The sequence below is a fragment of the Empidonax traillii genome, unplaced genomic scaffold, assembly GCF_003031625.1.
Source record: "Empidonax traillii isolate 1590-97213 ecotype Southwest subspecies unplaced genomic scaffold, ASM303162v1 scaffold433:size1479616, whole genome shotgun sequence".
Taxonomy (NCBI): Eukaryota; Metazoa; Chordata; class Aves; order Passeriformes; family Tyrannidae; genus Empidonax; species Empidonax traillii.
The window spans coordinates 1,455,748-1,476,671 of NW_020955626.1; the positions used below are offsets into that span (position 1 = coordinate 1,455,748).

General features: G+C 44.0%; 2 long non-coding RNA genes across 2 annotated transcripts in view; both read left to right on the forward strand.

The window, feature by feature from the left end:
- Positions 1 to 10,620, forward strand: part of LOC114062760 — a 160,331-nt gene extending 149,711 nt beyond the window's left edge. Inside the window, exon 3 of the long non-coding RNA XR_003572449.1 lies at positions 10,469 to 10,620. This is a non-coding gene — a long non-coding RNA (uncharacterized LOC114062760). The remainder of the gene's footprint in view (positions 1 to 10,468) is intronic.
- A 686-nt stretch (positions 10,621 to 11,306) lies between these two features.
- LOC114062761 lies at positions 11,307 to 20,297 on the forward strand. Its single transcript, XR_003572450.1, has 4 exons — positions 11,307 to 11,334; positions 17,580 to 17,677; positions 18,585 to 18,707; positions 20,045 to 20,297. It is a non-coding gene; the product is annotated as an uncharacterized LOC114062761 (long non-coding RNA).
- Positions 20,298 to 20,924: the final 627 nt, after the last annotated feature.

Consider the following 20,924-nt stretch of genomic DNA (forward strand, 5'->3'; position numbering starts at 1 on the left):
ATTTATGGTGCTTAAAAAGCAGAATATCCGAGGACTTCTAGAATTCCATTAAAAAGGATATAGTTTTGACCAGCTGAAAAACTAAATGTAAAATAAGATTTTGTAATTTAACTCTTAATAGAAGCCCATTTAGGGGCCAGGTACTGCCTTATTGCTGTTGGCACCTGTATTTGAAGGAGTCAGTGTGTCTTTCCTGAGAGAGTTAATCACACATGCATTACTGCTGTGATCAGATCCTCCTGTTCTGCTTTTGGGGAAGCAATGCTCATTTCTGAAATGCCAGACCTCTGAAAGACTGCTAGAGATGCAATTTTTTTCTTTCTTGGGCTACTTTGGGGAAAGAACAGAACAATTATCCAAGACTTTACAGTCAGAGCCTGTGAAAAGGGTTAAATCTGGGCAGGGAGATCTCAGTAGATATTTACTGGTTTTCCATTGAACCTGCCCTTCCCCAGCCCAAAGAACAAATCCAGCAGTAAAAAAACAGCTGAAAGCTGTCAGGCTTTAATACCCATAGATAAGGTCATTCCTTGGGGGAGAGCTGCTCAAATGCATAATAATATAACCAGGAACTGTAAAAGACACTGAGATATATTAAAAGATAAAATAAAGCAGAGTGAAGTTCAAACAGGGAAAAATCTAAGCTTTATATGGTGAAAGGTAAAATATTCTCACAGATAAGTGGAGGCTCTTGAGTGAGGGAGCGTTTGAAAGGCCTGGGAAGCTGGAAATCCTTGGGGATGAGCGTTTGAAGACTTACATGATGTGGATAATGGAAGGGGAGGGTTGGGAGAGGGGGCCCAGCAGAGGCTGAACTCACCTGCTGCAGTGGGATGGGGGTCTGACAGGGCAGGAGGGACTGAAGCATCACTTTGGCCAAGTGGAGGAGCAGCAGGTACGTGGGAAGCCCCCCAAAATAACCCTAAAACCCAAGAAGCCTCCTGCTGACGTGGAGTCTCGGTCGTGGTGTGGCACAAACACTGAAGGCCAAGGCTGGCTCGGGGGTCTGGGAGTTATTTCCAATGTAGTTTGCAATTTTTTGTGTTAAAATTGAGAAAGTTTGAACGGGACTGTGGGTAAAAGTATCAGTTTCGAAGGGATTCCTCTAGTGAGCTTTGTTGGATTAATGTTGGTCCTCTGTTGCTGCTTTTTGTCTTCAACTTTTTTTTTTTTTTTTTGGTTGTTGTTTTTCTTTGGTTTTTTTTTTTAATGCAGCATCAAACTGCAAATCCCCTCAGTGGGACTTAGCTTGGTGTGAGCCTGGTCTGAAAGCTGCAGCTGAGAGCAGCACATGTTTGGTAAGCTGTCAGCGCATCCGTCCCCACTGGGAAATGAGCCTGGTGCTCACTGGTTTTTGCTGGCAGGCCTGAGTTGTTAAACCCCTTCCCCAAGGTGTGGGTGTGTGTCTGAAAGAAGCTCCAGTGCTGGATTTTCATACCATCTGAGGGGGGTTCATATTAGTGCTCACCTGGGCTGTGCAGGGCTGTGCTCTTGGATGTGTTGAACAGCCTTTCTAATATAATTTATATTATACAATTTATATATTATATAAATATCTATATAATTTATATATTATATAATATAATTTTTACAAGGGCCAAACTGCAACCCATGGTGGTGGCACAAGGGCTCAGCATCCCTGGCTGGGCTGGGAGCAATTGCTTTTGGGAGATGGTGAGTTGGGGGTGCTAGGGCAGAGTGCCAGGAGTTTGGAGTCAGAAGTTTGAGGGGGAAGACCTGATTTGTGAGAATGCTGAGGGCTGCCAGGATCTCTCAGCACTGGGATGGGAGCAGGTTATGCTTCACAGGAAGAATTCAAGGATCAGTCTTACCAATGAAATAACCAATACTTGGTCTAGTACTGTGAAATTTTAATAGTTCTGTGGTTCGAGACACAAAAGTGATTATGAGCTGGACTTGGTGAAAATTAGCTCCTTAAGAGTGACACTGCAAATGGAAATGCAGAGTTGGGAGTGTTACAGCCCCCTAAGAAACCCTTTGGTCCTGGCTAAGCGGTGGCCTGGCCTTTGCAGGCTGCAGATTGTTCATATTCTTCTCTGAGCTCTTCCCTGCTACCAAAGAAGCCCAGGACCCCCCTCCTTCCCTAACAGTGGCCTCTTTTCTTCTTTACCTGAAAGGAAGGCTTGACAGCTCTCAAAGAGACTTAGATATACTGCTGATATTTTATAGTTTTACATGAATTGTTGTGTTCAATGTGTGTTTGCTTGCCAACAATAAAGAAAGAAGGTGTAGGAATGAAAAACCTCCGTTGCTGCTGCGTTCTCTTCCCTCTCATCCAGTGTGGTGTGGGAGGGATTGCTTTCCCGAGATGAAATTGCAGCACATGAAATCCCAAGCTGAGCCCTTCAATGCGTTTTTCTTACAGGGAAAACAAATACAAAGCAGAAGAGGAACAAAACTCACGTTGCTCTGCTTCAGTTTTTGGTTTTTCTTAGTGTGTTTTTCACGTACCAACTATTGTCAAGCAAAAGGGATGTACAAAGGGAAAGCAGAGGGAGAACTGTTAAAAAAACCTATTTACGTGCCCATAAAATTCAATATGTCTTAGTCCTTCCAATACTATTCCTCCTCCCTGAGGAGCAGGGCAATATGGCTAAATTAACTGTCTGGATTATTTATAATTATCAGAGCTAAAGCAGTAGTGAAAGAAGGAGAAAACACAATGCAAACAGCAGTCCCTACTTGGCTGTGCTCGCTGCATCTCCTGAACACGTCCTACTGCCCTTCAGGGTCTCTTCATGCAGCAGAGAGGACTCCAGCAGGACCAGTTTCCCTCCCTGGATTCTGTCTGTAGCCATTCTTCCCAAATCTGAGTACATTTTGTCTAGACAAATCTCACTTTTGACTCCAGTTTTATAGTTCCCCTAATTTCAACTATCCTGCAATATTTAGCATTGCTTTCTGAAGGCAAGGAGACCACAGTTACGTGGGATTTGGTAAAAATGGGTCCTCTATAAGCAGGGATGCTCTGACGCTAAAATAATAGATTTATTGAAACCTCTTTGGAAGTAGAGAAGTCATCAGTGAGGTGGTTGTGTATTCAGTGTGTCCATTTTGTATTCAGAAAGCTCAGCCCCAGCTACTGCAGAAAAGCTGGGGAATTACCATTTGCAGATAAATCTTGTGTCTAAATTGTATTTCTTGGTTGCTAATTTTGCTAATTAAAATATCTATCACCCATGCACGGCCCCAGACTGATTTAGAACAGGAAGGTGACTGTCTGTAATTTAATGAGGAGTTCTACATGAGCAGCAGATTCTTTCCTGGATGGCTGTGCTGAAATTCATCCCTGTGTTAGGGCCAGGATGTTCAACGTGTGATGAGGGGACTGGGACAATAATGCACTTTGTTATGGAAGGGTTCAGTAATGATGTCACTGAGGGTGTTGTTCTATACTGGAGGAATTGCGTTGACAGGGCAAGGGGTAAAGGTTTTTAACTAAAAGAGGTTTGATTCACATTTGGCATAAGGAAGAATTTGTTACGACAAGGGTTGTGAGTCCCTGGAACAGGTTTCCTAGAGAGGTCATAGAAACACCATCCCTGGAAGCATTGAAAATCAGGTTGGACAGGGCACTGAGCAACCTGATCTGGTTGAAGATGTCCCTGCCCATGGCAGGGGGGTTGGATTAAATGACCTTTAAAGTTCCCTTCCGAGCCACACCATTCTAAGATTCTGTGGTTCCACCTTCATACTTTGGAGCTTCAGACAGTGAGATCATAAAACCCACAAAGCACTCTTTGCCTACAGCACTAGGGTTTAAGTACAATGTTTTTCACGGTACTTCTCATCACGTTCCTGTTTGCTTGTCCCCTCTGGGAGGGTAGAGTGGGGGAGAGGGGCTGTCAGGAGCTGAGCAGCAGCAGAGGTTGCAGACACTGTCCTCTGTAGGAGATGTGGCTCTGCAGGCAGCGCGATGCTGCTCTCCCTGTGCAGGAGAGCAGGGTGCTGGTCACCTCAGGACAGCACTGCCACTGTGGAACACTCCCTTTCCCACTGGGAATTTCCACACAGGACCCCCACCTTCATGCCCAGGATGGCTTTAGGTGCACGGAAATCTCCCGTGTTTTCTGCTCTGCCTCTGCATTTCAGTGGGAACCAGCATTCCCTCTGCACTAATGTGCATCATCAGTCTTTCAGAGATGCTTGATTTCTGTTTGATTCTTAATTATTATAATAGTTAAGGCACTTAACATGCTTTAGTGATTTACCTCATTTAATTGGATGTAGTGATTAGAATATCTTTTATATTGCCCTCTCTGCGGTTTTAATTTAAGATTATAATCTCACGGTTCTTTTCGGCTCCTCTGGCTTTCATTTAGATACTGCTTTTCTCTTCTGATTTCATTTTGTTTATTCATTTTTCCTGCTGATTCAGTAAACATGCTGCTAGGATGATTTCTCAGGAAACCTGAGTGTGGTTATAAATTCTTTCATTTAGTGTAGACACTAATGAATTAAAAAAAATATGAAAACGATGCACAAGACTGTTCTCAGCCTCTGGAGTTGTCTGTTGCTTTTTGCAGTAATTTATTTGAATTAAAATGAAAAAAAAAAAAGAAAAAAAGGAAAAGAAATTATTCTCTTGATGGGGTAGGTGAAATAAGGAGATGGAAAGTGATAATGTTACATCCTCTCTGTGTGTGTCTTGTCTTGCCTTAGCAGGTGGATGATGTAGAGATTAGGCTCTTACATTATGACCCCAGTGTGTGATATTTTGGTGTTGGTCCCCAGTGTGGGAATTGCTCTGGTGAAGGGAATTGAAGTGTGAGGCTGTAGGTTCAGCCCCTCCTGCCCTGTGCTGAGGACGCCAGCACGGACACTGGGGAGGAGGATGGAAAGGAGAGAGTGCTGGGAACTGGGCTTGAAAACCTAATTTTTGTGATTTGAGGAACAAACAAGCTCTTCCCTGCGGGGACAGTGGTAGATTCTACAAATTAGATTGAAATGTAGAATAGCATGTTCTTTTTCTCCTCTTGGTGATGTACAAAATCACACAGATAATCCAGCTGGTTTGTCACCGTAGAAATCTATAGTATCTGTATTTTTCCTCTGCTCTGGTGCCCAATCCCAAGAGTCCTCCATGACTACAGAGCTCCTTTCAAAGCGAAAGGGCCAACACAGGGACCAGCACACACACGAACTCGGAGGAGCAGCAGGTCCAGCAGGAGAGGAGTGGCTGTTTTGTAGGAAATTCCCACTTGCAATTAGGCTGGAAAAGTGAGAGTTCCATTTTGCAGGCTGCTCTGTGCTTGGAGGTTTGGCCAGAGCTGAAATCCGTGGAAGCAGAGTTGTGCTTTATCTTCCTCCTCTCCTGGCCAGCACAGAGATGGTTATTGCGGCGGGAGGAACAGGGTTTGCTTGAACTCTAACAAAGAACTAACGTTACAAAACCCCCAATCCTTGTCGTTAAAACGTACCAGGGATCCTGTTCAAACAGAATAAAGGAGGAGGTGCCCTGTGCAGGGCTCCTGGTCCTGCCCAGAAGTGGCCACTCGGAGGAGGGAAGGAGGGCTCCTTGCCTGCCGTGTCCCTCCGGCACTGCTGGTGCCCAGGGCTGGAGACCAGCTGAAAACACAGGGTTTCTTTTTCTCCCCAAACCAACTAATTAGGTGAAAGCCACTGATACATGCAGGGCTTCAGAAGGAGTCTTTGATGAATTAGTTATTTCTCCTGTCTCATCGCCCTTGTGTACTGCTGCAACGTCTCACCTTCCCCGGACTGTGGGAACGCACCTTCCCAGCCAGATCCCCGTGCCTTTCATCACCGAGGGCTGAACTTTATTCTGGGAAGGTTCCCAGTGAAATCAATTAGGTTTTGTGCAGATCAAGGTGCTGCTGAACATGATTTGCAGGTACCAGAGCCTGCCTTTGGGTGACCATGGCGTCTGCCGGAGCTCCACGGTGCTGGGCGAGGAAAACAGGCTGTCACTGCGCTGACGTGGGGTGTTGAAACAGCTCCAGTGTTTGGAGCTGCCAACTATCAGGCCTATAATGTATGTCCTGAAGCAGTCAAAGGGGTTTTATGAGTGCAGAAATATTAACAAATCGTTGGTTATTTAAAGGGAATCATTTAGGGCTCATCTGGCTAATGAGGAAGAAAAAAACGGAGCTGAGCACTTCTCAGTTGTAGGGAGACGTATGAGATCAGCTGTTGTAGGAAGCTATCAGTGAACACACCTCGTTAGCTCCCTTGTGTAAAACTCCTTATCTGCCTCTTATTAGTCTTTCATTAATTAAAGCTACAGAATTCAGTATTTTTTTGTTGGCTGTTCCCTCAGCATGAAACTCGGCTAATTCTTCTACTGCTGGAAACAAAGCTCCAAGATTGAAGTTTATTCTCGTAGTGTTCTTTCAGTTATTTATTTCACATTGCTGTCATGCATGGATGAATTTATATGATGCTCTGATGACCTTTAGAAATTCCTCTGATTAAATGCTGTTCTACTTCATTATGACATTTCTGTACTTGTACTACCCGATTTGATGTGTACAGCTTAATAACACAACCAGACATGAATGCTAATAACTTTACAATTCATTGCATTGCTATTTTTTAATGTAGATGAATTTTAAAACAAGTTTCTCTTGCTGCAGGCTTACATGAATCATATAAATTAGAAGGTAACAAAGGAACATATTAGCATTTGTTAGCCTGGATGCACAAATTTTGTAGTAACCATTTTAATATGTACTACAACTTTTCCAGCCTCAAGTTTAATATGTACTACAACTTTTCACCCTCGATTTTTCAACCAACATCATAATTGAATTGGTTTCCTTCTTGCCTAAGGATAATGATTTTACACTGATGGAATCATTATTAGATTCTAAGGATTATACTGATGATGCCTGTTTTACATAGGGCTAAAAAAATTAAAATTATTCAACTGTAAAATACTCCTTTACACAAAGGCTATGTAAGTTGGAGATAAATGAACTAATTATTGTGTTTAGAGTTGTTGTTAATATCCAGTATCCATAACTGGAGCAAACTTCTTGCTGTAGCTCTTCTGTGCAGGGATTGCAGGGGGCTTTTGAAACCCCCACCCCATCTCTTGTCCTTGAAGTCTGGCAGGGGGTGAGTTGCTGTCGTGGAACTGATGCTGTGCAAGCATGTGTTCATCGAGGCAGGAGATGGCTTCCTGCAGATCTTCACAGAAACTGCTCAAAACAGCTCCTTATCGACAGACACAACCTCCAGTAGTGGTGGGATGAGAAGCAGAGGAAAGGTGGAAGGTGGGAAAGCAGAAGGCACTACTTAGGGAAGAAGCATCTTTACTGGTATGGATCTGGTTGTGAGTTCAGTCTGGGTTTGGAAGGCATGCCCATGTTCCACCACACCTTCCTAAGGGGTAAAACTGGTCCAGAGGAAGTGAGAACCAGCTCACCCGCATCCACCACTTCAGTCTGCACATCCACAGCTGCTCCTCGGATGGAGGGAGGGAAGAACAGCCCAGGTTAAGCATAAATGATAGATTTCTGCTATCCTGAAAACCGCCAACATTTCATGGGTAATTACACTACAGGCTGCAGAAATAGCTGTTGAATTAATTGATTTTACAGTTACATCCCGAGGTGCTGAGTGGGTGTTGGTCTGCGTGGATGTGTCAAAATAACATCTTCAAAAGTCTCAGGGGTAAAAGACATTTACCTCTATCTGTTGAATAATCAGTAATTAGAATACAATATAAATATCTGCAACCTTTCAGCGGAAAAAAAACAAGAAGAAAAACTTTATTATTGCCTTTAAATATTTTAATTTTTTTTTTTTTTGCAATTTTTACTTGTCAAATACAGAGTTATCTGCAGCTGAAATTAGTTAAGTATAGCCCCTCTTCCTCTGACTTTTTCAAGATGGAGGTTAACCTCAATTAAAAAAAAAAATTAAAATCATGTTTCTTTAAGCATCTGTTTAAAATCATTTTAACCCGTAAGTGAGAGACCAGTCAGCATAAAACTACAATGCTCTTGTGCATGATTTTTTAGATTTAGATTTTTTAGAAGCCTTTGTGCTTCATTACTGCAGCTGGGTGGTCAGGGAACATGATTGCGTCCCCACACTTAAGCTTCAGTCAGTTTTATTCACTACAAAAATAAGAGTAAGGAGCTGCACCAGTTGTAAACTTGCACTTACTCCACTAATTGTGTCTAGAGTGATCAATACATGGAATCAAATTCCATGTCCGTGGTGCATTAAGACATTATCAAACTCCTGTGCTTCTCAGCTGCTTTAATATGGCTCGAGGTACAGCACAGAGCTCCCCTTGTATGTGGTTCAATAGTTTCTTTAATCTGAGATGTAAACTTGTCTTTGAAAGTAAAAAACAAGCTGACCTGAAGGTAATAGAGCTGCATTGAATTCATCTCAAACACCTGTTAAATTTTCTTGACACTATTACCCTTTTCCTTAGGAAACTTCAGAGTGTTCTTGATTAATGATAAAAATAAGGAAAAACAACCTATAAAGGGAAACCAAGAGAACTCAGTGGCCCATCTACTTTCAACCTTTTGCTCTTTGTCCTGGGTATTCTCAGCAAAAGAAACAAAATCCCATCAAGCTCTTTTCAGCACTGCACAAGGATTTAGACTATTTCCTATGCTCAGCTCTTTGTAACAACAAAACAGAATAATTAAGGTGGTTCTAGCGATGTTAAATCAAGAGGAGAGCAGGAGGCAGGATCTCTGGATTCCGAGCCAGGCTCTGTGACTCAATTATTGAACAACTTGTGCTAAATTGTTTAACCTATTTGCTGCTGCTTCCCTGTCTTTAAGGTGAGGGCACATTAAGTTTTACCTGCCCATGGCATGACTTGCTGTGATTGTTGGCTTGTATTTGGGGGGCGCTTTGGGAACACAACTCTCTCTCTCTAACGTGGCACTGAAGTGTGGATCTGGCACCCACTTTGGGGTTTCCTTTCTCCCTGGAGCTTGAATCCTTCTAAAACCTGGACAAATTTCTGTAGCTCTCTGGAGGAAGAGTCAAATTTGTTGTTGCAGTGAAGCTTCGTTACAGACGTTTCACGTGGGATCGGTTGGTGAAGCCGCTGCCGCTGCTCTGTCAGAGAAGGTGGAGCTGCAGAGAGGCTTTAAGCTGAGTTTGGGGGATCATGAGGAGGGAGTTGCTGCAGATTTGCCATGTGCTGTAATTAAAGGGCTGCTGTCAGAGGCCAAGCAGGCGTAAAAATGTTCCTTCCTCGGCTGCTCTTCCCTCTGGTGAGTTCATCTTAATTTTCAGCATTTGACGGCGAATTGAACGTTGAGGTGGAAAGGGGAATGTCTTATCTCAGGGATGCTGTGGTGGCTCTTCATGCTCTTTTGGGGGTGTCCAGTCTGTGCAGGCATGGGGGGAAGGAGCTGGGACCTTGATCTACCGCCCAGTCTCCCAAATTATTGTAAGGCCTCTCTGGGGACTGTGCTGCCAGCAGGAGAGGGCTGGCTGTGCCCCACTCGTTTGAGCTGAACAACCAGACACACTGCACCAGCACCAAGGAGATCTTGGACCACGGGCTCGGGCTTGGAGACAGCCTTGTCCTTGGCACAGCTCATCCCAAGAGGGATGTATCAGGTCTGTCCAATGGACAGAGCTGTTCCTAAGAACATGTGTCAACATCGGGCAGACCAAGCCCTGGAGGTGTTTCTGTGTTGGTTTGGACATGGATCAGCTGAGCAGGAGCTGGCTGGGATCCTGGGAGCAGCACTTGCAGAGTCCATCTGAGGAGCTGAGGGGAGTAGCAATGTTTTAGCAATCTGTCCATCCTGCAGCTGTGTGCTCGGGCAGAGAGAGGGCCATGGCCAGCCAAAACTAATTTAAAGCTGCATAGAGCTGACACCAATTGCTCTCACAGGAGTGACTACAAGGTAGATATCTCCTGGAGCTCTCTCCCTACCAGGTCAGACCATGCCTTGAATAATCTGGGTGCATTCTGGCGGACTTGTGGTCTCTCTCTTTCCAAAAAACAGGAGTAGAGTTCAGCATTTACACGAAGGCAGCCAGAAGAAAAGATTTATTCTCCCATTGATTTCTTCCTAAACATTTCCTTTGATGCAAGTGTTTATATTGACAACTGTGTTTTATAATTTGGGAGCTCACTTTAGGCTGAGATGGTGCATTGGTATTTAATGCACAATGCACATAGTTTAGATGGCATGCATTAATCATATTCCTATTGTCTTTGTTATGGTAATGGGAGAAACAAGCTCTTGTTTGTTTGTTGGTTTTTTGTTTTTTTAAATTTAAAAAAAAAAAGGGAAACAGGCTTGACTTTTTTTTTTTTTTTTTTTTTTTTTTTTTAAGATGCATTGTATTTCAGCAGCTAATGAAGAGGAAATAATGATGAGTCTGCACTGTGATATTAGAGCACTAATTAGACTATACAGAACTGCTTACGGATGTCTTTGAAACACCTGCTTGGTAATTTTCATCCCCATTTTCCTCCCTTTACCAGGGCAGGCGTGATGGGAAGACAGAGTTAAGACTGAAATATGAAACATGTGAACTCATCGCCCTCCAATGTTGTCCTTTGTTCACCCAGCTTTATATGTGTCTAAGAAAAGGTTAATGTGAATGGTCACTGCAGTGCCCTTTCTGTGTGCTGGGATTTCTGCTGCCCATGGTAGGTACAGGGAAAGGACTCATATATGTTGTTTTCTAACTTCCCTGGGACCATCCAAAGGCAATATGGTTTCAGAACAAGAATTCCCAATTCAGGCTCTGGTTTTGCGTGTATATTATGTATTGCATCTCCAACATTTGCTTAGCACTGATTTAGTTTGGAGTGTGTGTTTTCGAGACCATTAAAAGCTGTAAATCTAGAAATAATGTCAGCCTTCATTTTTAAAGCTGTTTTGAAGTTGTCTTCTTTTACTGTCATAAGAAACCACAAATATTTCCACTCTGTATCTTATTTGCTTTTACATTTCTGTCAACTATGTAAATAATTGAATTCTAAACATGAATTGCAAACGTGTCCAAAATCACATATCAGGCAGACAGCAGAGTTCCTAACTCAGCCATGTCTCCCAGCTTACACTGCAGCCAAGCTGGTTGTAGGTTGTACAAAAATCCACCTGTATTTTATAAGATGCAAACATTGGCTACATATTTTGTAGCCTCTAAACATGATTGTGTTGCCCACAGTAATGAGACTGACAGGGACTCCTCAGTATTCCCCCATAGTGAGTCTCTGTGATGATTCAGCTTCTTTTTTCTCACAACTTTTCCCAAAGGAAACTTTTCTCGACTGCACCGTTCGTGTGTTGGAGGAGGAGCAGCTGTTTGTGCCTGAGCAGAGCCCAAATGAGAATGCTAAAGGTGAGCAACACTGATTCAAAGCTGGTCTAATTTTTCTGATTTTGATGATGAAAATTTTCAGTGAGTGCAATAAATCCCGAGACAGTCACATGTTTAAATGCGGCATAACAACATTTCTCATGGAATGATGCATTAAAAAGGAATAGGCAATATTTTCATCTATGGGTATATCAGAATCTTTTCTCTGTTTTGAAATGTTTGGTACTACTTGAAGTTTCATAAAACCCCATTTCAGGTGGTCCCTGACAGCTACAGCTGCTTTCATCCTATTTGTAAGATCATATATTGCAACCCACACAGAGAGGACAGAGTTGAAAAGGAGAAGTCTGTGGACCTTCAGCTGTACTTGGTAGCATTTGAGTTCCAGAATGGGAACTGATTTATCAGCTGCCCAAGGACCAGGTGAGAGGGAAGAGGTGAATGTAGAGGGGTGCAAAGTAGCATCAGATGCTACTAAACAGGTGCGGGTTTGCTGAAGGGAGAGAGGAAAGGGAGGATCTCCTCAGCATGGTCTGATCCAGCCCGTGGTGCTGTGCTGGATGGTAGATGTGCAACTTGGAGGGAGACATGTGGAACCTCTCAAGGTGCTTTGAGGTGACAGAGCAAAACCCTGAGACTTCACAGTGTCCAGTGTTGTCCTGAACACATGCCCCAGGCACTGCAGTAGTGGAAGGTGATGCCTTTGAGTAGGAGGTTTACAGGCAGAGATAACAGAAAATTTACTCCAGCATAAGACAAGGGGTTCATCTAGATACAGCAAGTGTTTAAAAACCCAGACCAAAGCCCCAGGCAGTTTTGTCACGTTCATCACCAGGATGAGTGGTGTTCTCAGCACACCAGGTGCCTCAGCACCATCAGTGCCTGTGGAGGCAGCAGAGCAAAGCATAAAAGCATTCGTTCAAGGGAGCTGGGAGGCCAAAACCTGAGCCTGCCAAAGCCCCAGGTGGATGTTCTGCCTTGCTAAGCGAGTCTGGTGGCTCGGTGACGCCACTGAGTGTCCCCAGTGCCCCGTGTGACGCTGGTGGCGCCCCTGAGAGCTGCAGCTGTCAGAGCTGAGCTCGTCCGTCAGTGAAGTGCTGAACAAGTACCTGGAGGATTTCTGAGTGAGGCACACTTGTCTTTCAAATGATATGCTTCTGGAGTTAGGGGCTTTCCTTCAGTCATGTGAGAAACCATGCCAGCATCACGAGAGGAAGGTGAGGGAGGGGAAGGCAGGCATCTGGAAACAGGGCTTTTTAACTCCCACTCCGTGCAGTTGTTCTGGGAAGTCTGGGGGGGGGTTGCCTCTGCTCCCAGTGCTGGGGGGTGTGCCTTTGTTGGGGGGGGATGTGAGACAAATCTGTGCCCATCTCTTTCTCCCTTGTGGCTTCAGAAATTGTGCTGTCCCTTCAGAGGGGATGGGACCGTGTGCCATCTCGCCAGCATAAGAAAAATGACCAGTCCAGAAGGACTGAAATAACCCTCTGGAGGGTATCCACTGCTTTCTGGGGTTGGATCAGTCTCTCCAGGGGTCCTTCCTACCAGCCCTCCAGTGTATTTCAGGACAGTCCAAGGATCTTGGCTTCTATTTCTGTTTAACTGCTCGCCCATATCATCAGTGTACCGAGACATGAGCCATATCAATCTCATCATAAACCCAAACAAACCAGCAGTCGTTCGAGTCCTTTATCTCTTAGCAGGCAACAGCCAGCCCTCACCTCTTATCCGCCCTGCACACATACAATTTTTCTGCAGCCTTCATCAGCACCAGGAATTAACAGCTGAGACCAACATTTATCTCAGTAAATCCAGCGTGTAGGTCTGCCCCTCTCCTGAATATTCAGATATGCAGCCACATCAGTGCCGCTCATTTGAAGGCAATGACAAGGGTCATCATTTTATTCTTTATCTCCCGCTTCACCTGCTCCTGAATGCTGAAGGAAAGGAGGGAACAGCATCCTGGGGAGCTCAGTGGTGTGGATGACAACCCTGCAATGCTCGACTGTTCATCAGGGTGTCATGGGAGGATGAGGAGGAGCAAAGGCACTGCTGAACATCCGTGCCCAGAGCCCTGGTGGTGCCAGGGAGGCGGTGCTGGGGTGCTGGTGGGAGGGAGATGATGGGTGTTAGCCCTACCAGTTCCCCCCCAGCCACGTGGCACGAAGCCAAAGGGCACAGAACTGCCTTGTCAGGTAGGAAACCTTCGGCCTGGTCACAAATAAGCTTGATTTCCGAAGATGAGAAAGGTTAAAACTGAGTTTGAACATCTCCAACTTCCCCCAGGGCTGTGTTTTCCTGAAAAGACAGCGGGTCTTGTTCAGCTGCTCTTCACTTACATGCCTAAAAAGATTCAGCTGTCATAGCCCTGACAAGCACTAAAAAGCTCTTTGTTAAGGTCATGAGCATCAGAGAGGTGTCTCTCCTACAACATCCCAGTGAACCAGGGCCACTGGCACTGGGAATGGGGGCTGGTGTCAAGACACTTCGGTACAAACAGGACTGTGACCTGATGTCCCAGCACGGCGGAGCTGCTGCTGCTCCCACTGCTCTTCCCGAGGGGAACCATGTAACGCTGCTCCAGCTAAGTGCAAAAAAAAAAAAAAAAAAAAACCACCAAAACCCCCTCTAAACATCCCTGACCTTTAAATTCAGGCTGCAGCGCGTAGATCTGCTGCTAAACCAAAAATCTGGGGTTGCTTTCATGTGTCTTGAGCGTTCGGGGAATAGATGTAGCTTAACATGCAAATGCTGGGCTTCCTGCAGCACGCCGCTGCTTTTCGAGCTCTCTCATTTCATGCTGTTACCTCCATCCCTGCTGTGTCTGTGAAAAGAGCCTCTCTGAGGAAAAAGTTTCCCACAGACAGAAATCCGACTGATGTGGTTAATAAAAAAAAAAAAAGAAAAAAAAAAGAGAAAACAAACCCACAACCAACCACTTACAGTTTAATTTCTGAAAATGTGTGGTGTCCGTCTGCAACCCCGCAATCAGCATCTTCTCTGCTGCTGGTGTGGAGAGACCAGCCCCCCTGCTGCCTCAGGTTTCTGGGGATGTACTTTATGTATTTTGTCCTCATCTGTTTAAGTGAGTAGGTTCTGAAGTTGGGAGGCAGGACTCCTGTCCTAGAATAGGTGTTCAGAGGAATATTTCCCCCCCTGTGAGCAGTGATGCTCCAGTGCCTTTGGTGTGTTTATCTGTGCATCCATTTTTCTCTGTGTTCAAGTTACTGTGCTCACAAAACTTTAGTGTTCTGCACAGATAGAGAAATGGATGTCTCTTGTTCTGGGTAACAAGGGGAAATGGCCTCAAGTTGTGCCAGGGGAGGTTTGGATTGGGTATTTGGAAGAATTTCTTCCCTGAAAGGGTTGTGAAACCTTGAAAGAGGCTGCCCAGGGCAGTGGTGAGGTCACCATCCCTGGGGGTGGGGGGATTTAAAAGTTGTATCCATGTGGCACTCGGGAAACATGGTTTAATGGTGACTTTGGCACTGCTGGGTTAATGGCTGGACTAAACTTTTTGGCAATTAAGTCTGGCTATTTTGGCAACAAGAGGCATCATGAATTATGTAGGTAATTTCTCCCTTTAGGAGTTGGTCCCAGCCCTGAGCTGCCCTGGTAAGAGCAGTGAGGCACCTCAGCTGGGCTGGGACCAAGGAACAGAGCACGTGGAGTGTTGGAAACGAATTGAAACCACAGAGAACTGGGGTAAAAAATGAGATCCAAGCCTGATTTGCAGCAGTTCAGTCTAGGAGCTGTGGCTGTGACCATGCCATGGGCAGGATGTAATGGAACCCACTTAATGTATTATCTGGGACTTGAAATGAGGGTTTCTTCTTCTCTAAAAGCTGGGCTTTCATCCCAAATATAAACCTGGCTGTTCAGGTAGGTGTAAGGGAGGATTCTAATCCTTGAGGCTTCATGAAAATCAAGAGATACTGGGTTAAAACCCCTTGGAGAGGGACCTGATCCGATCCACATTTTGGAGCACAAACTCTAGTTAAGTAGAAAAGTGGCCACAAACAGCAGCATTTTGGTTCTTTCTTGAACTCCAGGGCCCTGTGATGTCCTTGGAGGAAAGGGAGGTGCTGGGAAGCAAAGCCTCACTCCTCATCCCCTTACTGGGCTTTTATTAGACTCTACCACGACGTTCCTGTTCAGATTTCAGCACTCTGACCCCTCAGTCACCTTTCTCATATAAACAATCATTACGGACCAGAATCCTGAGGACTGGCAGCAGTTAGTCAGGACAGATGGCCTCTGCCTCTGACAGCTCCAAAACATCACATAAGCCTCATCTTTTCAAGAAGGCCTTTACCAGATGGGTCTAATTTAAAGCATGGCCTTTCTCATTTCTTCCTGAGGGACAGCTAATTAAGTGCAGAATGGATGTCTCTGCTCCTCCCAGGGCAGGAACAAGTGGGTGTTTGATATGGGAAACATTTATGGTTTGGTTCCAGCACATCGGAGAGGAGAGATGATGAACTCATTAGAATAAATATCGACAAGTGTCTTGAATTCCCATTTTTCTGAGTTTACTAGAGCTGCCCCAAAAGAGGCCAGTTCTTGAGCAGTACCTCGTGAAAAAATGTCTCTCATTTTTTATTGCTCTGCAGTGACCAACCCCAATTTGACTTGTATTATTTCTTATCAGTCTTGTTTTTAGTCTGCTGCCAAAATCTGTGGCCATGGCTGAGGAGCTCAGAGAGCAGCTCAGAAGAGGTTGAAACAAAGCTCTTATCCTGTTTTCCAAGAGCTCCAATACAGTTGTTTCTGGCTGTTGTTTCCTACCCAGTTGTCCGTGGTGGGAAACTTTATTCTCTTTCCTTCTTGTGCATCAAAACAGCTCTGAGAGATTCTTCTCCTCCAGGCAGGAAACCCTGAAAACTCTGGATCTGTTCAATTAACTGCATTACAAACCGATTTCCAGCCTTGTCTCTCTTCTCTTCCATGAGCTATAAAATCCCTCCTCTCCTCACCTCCCCAGTTAAACTAAAAATGGCCTAATTTTTTTAACATCCTTTTTACAAGCGTGTCTACATGGTAGAAATGAGGAGTTCTGGCTTATCTTGTTATTATGTAAATATTTTTGTGCTTCTAGAACAAAGTTTTTCTCTCCCTTTGATCCAGCTTTCTTGTAGTCAGTTTAACCTCCAGAAAGAGTCAAGAGATTCGTGGAGATTGCCACTGGCATTATTCCTGAGGAAAACTGGAGAGAGAAAAGAAAACTCAAAATTACAGCTCATTTAGAAATGGAAGCAAATGAAAGGAAGAGATTGTCTTTCAGCCTTTTTTTAAGCAACTTTTTTGCTTAAAATATCTGGGACCAGTGTAAAAATAGCATCTGCATTGTGTTACAAGATGAAAGTGGTTCTTTTCCAGCAGCCTGGGAGGGTGCTGTGCCCCAAACTTGTGCTGTGGGCAGGATCTCCAAATTACTGGAATTATTTTTATCTTTCCATACTTTGGGAGTTTTAGCTGATTGCTCTGGACTGTGCTGGCAGCAGGGGTGAATAGTCTTCCAAAAAGAGAATTTTAGGATAATTTCAAACTCCCACAAGAAGAAGTTGATTCTAGTTTCACCAATTCCAGGGAGTTATTTATGACTGTAGTTATGGAGTTATTGTACAGAGTTCCATTTCCCACTTATAAAATCAGGACCAAAGCACCAGTGCTAATGGGAGGAAAAGCAGCAAACACTCTGTAGTTAAAAATGTTTATTTACACTTAAAAGTGATTGTACAGAAGATATAATAGTAGAGACTTTGGCAGTCTTTTGGGTAGGAAGAATGAGAGCAGAAGGTCTGGCTGAACTCATGGTTCTGTGCCAATGACTATCATCAGCTTGGTTTCCTGTCTGGAGAAAATATATGTATGTGGGATATATATATATGTATATGTAGGTCTTGTCTGTGTGTTTGCCTGGATGTTTATTAGTTCAGCTGTTAGCACCTCTTCGAAAAAAGAGGGCATGCATTGAAGAAACAAAAGCAGCTGAAGATGGTTCCAAAGTCATGGGTGTGAAGGGAAGAGGGACCACTGCACTCGGAGTGTCTGCCTGACGCCTTCTGGAATCACAGCCAGAAGTAAAAGCTGGCAGAGCTTTGTTCTGCCTCGGTCCTCCCCTTGCTCAGAAGAGCTGACTGATCAGTCCAAATGTGCTGAAATTGGGGTGAGGGTTTCATTAGCCTTGGGTCAGACCCTCAGCACTGGATACACTGGTTGCTTGAAAATAGGTAATTAATGGTGCTTTATTTTTTCATGTTTCCAAGGCAACACAACCCCCCAGGACATTGTTTTCCAGTCCATGAGCAGAAGCTTTTGGCTGCGGCAGAAGTTCCCCTCTGTCTCATCTGAAGCTTCTCTAAAGGTACCAAAACCTTATTTCCTGTCATTATAATCTATATCCAAAAAGTAATGACAATCAGATGCTGCTGATGAAATGATCTGTTCTCGCTGCGGAACTCACTCAATCAGTGGAGCTCTGCTGTTCAAATAGATAATTAGTGTTGTGACAAGTGTGACTGTAAATGCCTCAGTTTGGTGGCAATGTTAGGAAGTGTGACAAAATTAAATTATTTGTCTGCCTTCAGCATGGCCCTCCTTGGATTGCTAATGAGGGAAATTCTTGTTAAACACATGTCCTTTTCTGATCAACTGCTTTCCAGGCTCTCAGCTGGGAAAATGATTTATTATTTGGATCATCAGGGGCACGAAAGGCTGGACTTTCCCTTATTTTCTCTGACTTGTTTCTTTTCATGTCTTTAGCTGGTGTAACAGGTTACTGCTTGTGTTCCAGCATAAAATGGAATGATCCCCTAAAACGGAATCACCAGGGAGAGCAATCCCAATGGACACCTTTCCTGCCTGTCAAAATCCCCTCTTTAGAAGGAATGAGCATTCAGGTGCTCCAGTCTCAGGGGAACATCTGCAGCACTTTTCCAAAAATTCAATGTTTTCTTACAAGGGCATGAAACCCTCCCTGAGTGCTGCTGGGGGATTCCAACCCTGCACCCTCAGCTGGTAATGAAGAGGGGAAGCAACTCCATGTCCCTCCTCTCATTCTGCATCCCAAGGAGTGTGGGATTTGGGAGGCTGAGGGCACTCCCAAGTTTCTCTGTCCTGATGGGTAATTTTGGATGTCCCCCTGTCCTAGGAGTTGCTTTGAGTTTAAATAATTATCAGGGGCTGAATTAATGAGCATCTTGAAGCTGCACCCTTTCCCATGGCTCCCAACAGGATGCTTTTGATCCTTCCTTCCTTCCTTCCTTTTTCAGCATTTGCCAATGCCCTGATGTTCCCCCCACCCAAAGGGAATTAATGGCTGAGCTGGAATGAAGAGCACAGCACAGAGAGCAGGCATGGCCCAGACCTCACAGCACTAATTATGCCCTTGAAGGGTAAGAAAATAATCTTTTGGGTACATTGGGAAGAAAGTGTCTTAGCAATGCTGCATGGGGTTACTGGCACGTCTGCTGTATTTGTGCATTTGAAAGAGGGAAAAAAAAAAACAACAACACTTTCAAAGATACTTCCTGACCTCAAAAAGATCAGCAGGGAGCTCAAGAAAAGAAATTTAATTCCAAGTGAGTTTATCAAGTTTTCTTGACCCTTAAGGATGGAAAAAGCAAAGGAAGGATGCACATGAAGGTCCCGCGAAATTCTAATACGGAAACACTCTCATGCACAAAACTGTGAAATCTCAAAGCAGAGAGTTTAAACCCAAAGCAAGCGAAGAGCACGGGTTGAATTACAACAAGGGGCAGCACAGACACTGCAAGGTGGCAGTTCAGGTGATGAAGAGGATCCATGAAAGGAAAGGTGAGTGTCTGTCAAAATATCAGACATTCTGGGGAGGGGAACTTGGTGATGCATCTCATGAGAGGCAGCAGAGTCAGGGGATGCCAACGAGGTGCCCACAGGCACCACATCTGAAGTGCCTCTTCATATCTGGGTAAAACCAGAGCAACGTTCACTCAAGTTCTACCCCTGCTAAACACATCCCTTTTCATTGCTTTTCAGGGGTTTCAAAGCCATTAGCATAAAACAATCCAGGTGGCTGTATCCCCTAAGAGAGCGAGGGCCTGTTTACAAACTCGTTTTATTTTCACAATATTCCACTGTTATTTATTTCAGACGGAGAGCTGTCAGATTAATGCACTCCCTCATGCAGGACAGCTTGCTTTATTGCCTGTTATTAAGACATAACATATATAACCTGACAGGCACTGCCCACGTCTGCCTTTCCACCACTGAAAGGCAAATTAAGTTGAAAATGGAGATCTCCAATATTTCTTTGGGCTGAAGTGATATTAGTTTTTAACTCATTTTGTATTCATAGAGGATCCTGCATATTTGTAACATATCCAACAGTAAGCTGTCCAAAAGAAAAAGTTGTTTGTTTGTTTGTTTTTTTTTTTTTTTAAATTCTTATTCCAGCTACCTCAGAGAAATTCAGGCTTTAGAATACAGTTCTGCTTTTGAATAGGGAATTGAAAAGAATGCAATTTACAGTACTGCTTTACTAAAAACTGTGACTGAAACCTATCCTTCTTTCTTACTAGATTTCAAATAATAGTTGTGACAAAGTGCTGGTTGGTTTTTCTGGAAGTACCAGTCAGAGTGGAATGGCAGAACTGCCTTCCCCACCATCCACAGTTCTTGTTGTGTAAGCAATGGCATTCATATTTTTCATTATTATTCATTAGTTTTCTTTTTTTTTTTTTTTTCACCCCAGGACTGAACTGCTAATTTTGGGCAGTCACAGGAGCTGCTCTGGAAATGCCTGCTAGAGGTAAGTTTTTCCCTTTCCTTATGCCTTTATTGCCCCTTCACCTTTTCCTCCTGTACTTTCCCAGTGACAACTTATTTTGTTCCAACTCACTGGAGAATCAAGTCAGCTTTATTAATGCAAATAACCATTAACTTAATTAACATGATATAAGAAACAGAGAGTAGTTCAAAGAAGACTTATATGGACACTGGGGGAAGCAGAGTGTGTCCACCTCCAACCACCTGAAAGGGAAACCCCCATTTATTCAATGCACTTGTGTTGGCATCACTGTTAATCCTTGTGGCAGCACCTGGATCAGCTCCCTATTATGAAGGTACAATCCATGCTTTAAAAGCTTATTCTGTGGTGCCAGGGAGAAGGTTTTTAGTGCTGAGAAGTCTGGGCTTTACAGGAAGATGCAGCTGTGTAGGAAACGGGAAAATGCAGTGGAAAACAGGATGTTCAGCTTAATGCTAAATAGTGATACACTGAATAAATTACTAGAAAGAACTAACTCTTCTTCAATATAATTACATTTGGGTTTCTTTTCCATTTCAGAAGAGAGGAAACAGCCTAATTGGATAGATGGGGAATGAAGCCAGGGAAAGGGAATGGCTTTTTGTCCACTGTGCTGTAAACCTGTGGGCAGAGGTGGAGCTCAGCAGCTCAGGCCCAACCACTTTTAGATGCATTAAACCCCCCAAATGTGCAAATATATAATAGGAACAAGCAATAATACTTTGAAATATTCTATTATCCCTCAATGTAATAAATATTTTATTGGAGCAATAGAAAAAAATGCATACAGATAACCATAGGATACACACACAACTGGAAGTCTTAA